The sequence below is a fragment of the Morone saxatilis genome, unplaced genomic scaffold (genome assembly GCF_004916995.1).
Source record: "Morone saxatilis isolate NCDOM2014 unplaced genomic scaffold, NCSU_SB_2.0 Contig14, whole genome shotgun sequence".
NCBI classification, from domain to species: domain Eukaryota; kingdom Metazoa; phylum Chordata; class Actinopteri; family Moronidae; genus Morone; species Morone saxatilis.
Window position 1 is genome coordinate 8,512,698 of NW_023339696.1, and position 2,432 is coordinate 8,515,129.

Here is a 2,432-nt window from a genome sequence, read left to right on the forward strand (position 1 = left end):
CGTGTTTTTTAGAAATTGATCCACAGCCTCTTGCCTTTTTACATATACATACACATACACCCAAGAAATAAGATATAAGAATTTTAGTATGAAATACTCATCCGATAGAGCTGGCGCCCTGCGTTCAAAGGCTGAGTCCTTGCTGCAGCAGCCAGGGGTTTGACTCCGACCTGTGACCCTTTGCTGTGTGTCATCCCCTCTCTATCTCCCTTTCCTGTCACTCTTCAGCTGTCACTATCGATTAAAGGCAATACCAAAAAGTATAATTATATATTTACATTTTTTTTTTTGTTTTTTTTAAATTAAAAAATTTCAATTGTAAAATTATCAACTGAATGTTTTGAAACAGTTCTGACGTCATGTCAAAGACTTCCGTGTATTGTGTAGCAGAGATATCTACTGAAGTTAGCACGCTAACCAGCTGGCTCCTCAAGAGGTGATAGTGAGTCACTGTAGCGTCCAGTCTGCCCACAGTCCAACATGAGAGGATGAAGAAGCCTCGAGGTCAAGAAATCACGTTTGGTGGCAAAGAAAGAAGTGATAGAAACAGAAGCAAGAGTTGCTTTCCACCACTGGAGACAGCTCTTGGTGAGTAAAGGGATGACGTTTGATACTGAACTCGCAACTTTCTTCTAGAAGGATAAGTAAACAGCTGTATACAGTTAGTGACAGTGTTATTATTCTTGCAAAATTCTCTTTGTTGAAAGAAAGCCCTATGGCAGCGACTGTGCATTTCCTTGTTTCTTATGATAGATGTGGACACCCCAACTTAGTGATATGCTGCCCCGAGTTTGTTTTAGTATGAAGTTAGTAGCTGTATTTTTTCACTTTTGCACTTGTGTTTTTGGTTTTGCTAAAGCTAAAAGCACTACCACACTCTTTACAGGACATTGTTCATCCTACATTGACTCACCATGAGGAGTAATCCAAAGGTTGACAGGCCTGCCATGCTTACGAAGAAGCTTGTCAAACCACTCAGTCAAAATGTGTTCTGAACAATTTTTATCACCTATATTTTCAGTCAGTGTGTGATCTGATCCAAGATTGCTTCCCATCAGCAAACCTTACCCGGCAAAACTACAATAACCGATATACTGAAACATTTTACTGAAGAATTTAACTCCCCCTCAGACAAATCCTCATTCATTCTGTATGAACTGACAGACTGAATACACTGCACTGCAAATATAATAACACAGGTCTGTGTTCATAAATGAGTGCCTATATCAGCTGGAATCCATACATTCGTGTATGACGGTAGATGTAAGTACAATAGGAATCTTTTGTTACATTTTTTAAATAGCATGCATTGGGTGAATTATGAAGGTCAGTTTGCATAGAAACTCACCTGACCAAGTAGTCAGTCCCTGTAATCAAGGTCATTCTTTGTCCATATATCTGGCACAGAGTCCCTTCTGAAACAATAACGCCATTGAAAGATGCTATCTGTCCTTGTTCCTCACTTTCCTTGAAACGTCAAACTGTTTGATTTGCAGTCATTCCCATTTCTGTAGCATTCATCCAATCACCTGCTACAATTTCCTCTTGGCCTCTGGATATAATGGAGCTTCCTCAGGGGAGTGCTCTAGTACTCAAGTACCATGGCCCACACCACAATTTGGGACACTTCCCGGATGTGATATCTGAATAGTTTTATTTACAGAAAGCCAAGCGCTACACTTACTTATCTACGCTAGCAACATGGAGGAACATTAAGACCACGCTCACACAGAAAACCCTTAAAAATTAAGTTTGGGAGTTGAGGGTAGGACAAGAAGACGATTTGTTAGCATCTGTTGATGAACAGTTGATGAAGTATTTAGAGTAGCCCAGAGCTCAATTCCTCAAACACTGAGGACTTGTTGTTGTAGCTTTGGATGCTGCTGGAAACAATGTTGTCAGCAGCTGCGGGGACTTGATTGTCACTTACAATGTTTCACATTTTTTAACCGTAAAAGCGTGTATGTGAATGACTGAACAGAGCGTGTGAGGTCGGCTCCATGGCGACGACGCAGTGCATCAGCATCCGTTTATTTGTAAAGAGGATGGATAATTGCATTCCATACACTGATAAGATCCACTATTTGTTTCCTTTTTGGCTCAGTTACAGCTTTGCACTTTAGTCCTAAAAGCGTCTGCTGTGTCTGCACCTTACACACAAGTCCCTTAAGTCCTTAGCACAGCAACAGTTCATAGTGTGTGTGTGATAATATGTAATCTTGCCTTACTAAAGGCAATTTAGTGTAATTTAGGCCTTATATTTTTAAAAACCAGGTAAGAAATGCGCTGTTATATCTGTTTTAAACAGAGGTGGCAAAAAGTACACATATTATATACATTATATATAGAATATAGATTCAAAAAAATACACCAGTAAAATGTTATTAGGATTCATCCTCTGAGGACCATAAATGTACAAAATATCGTAGCAA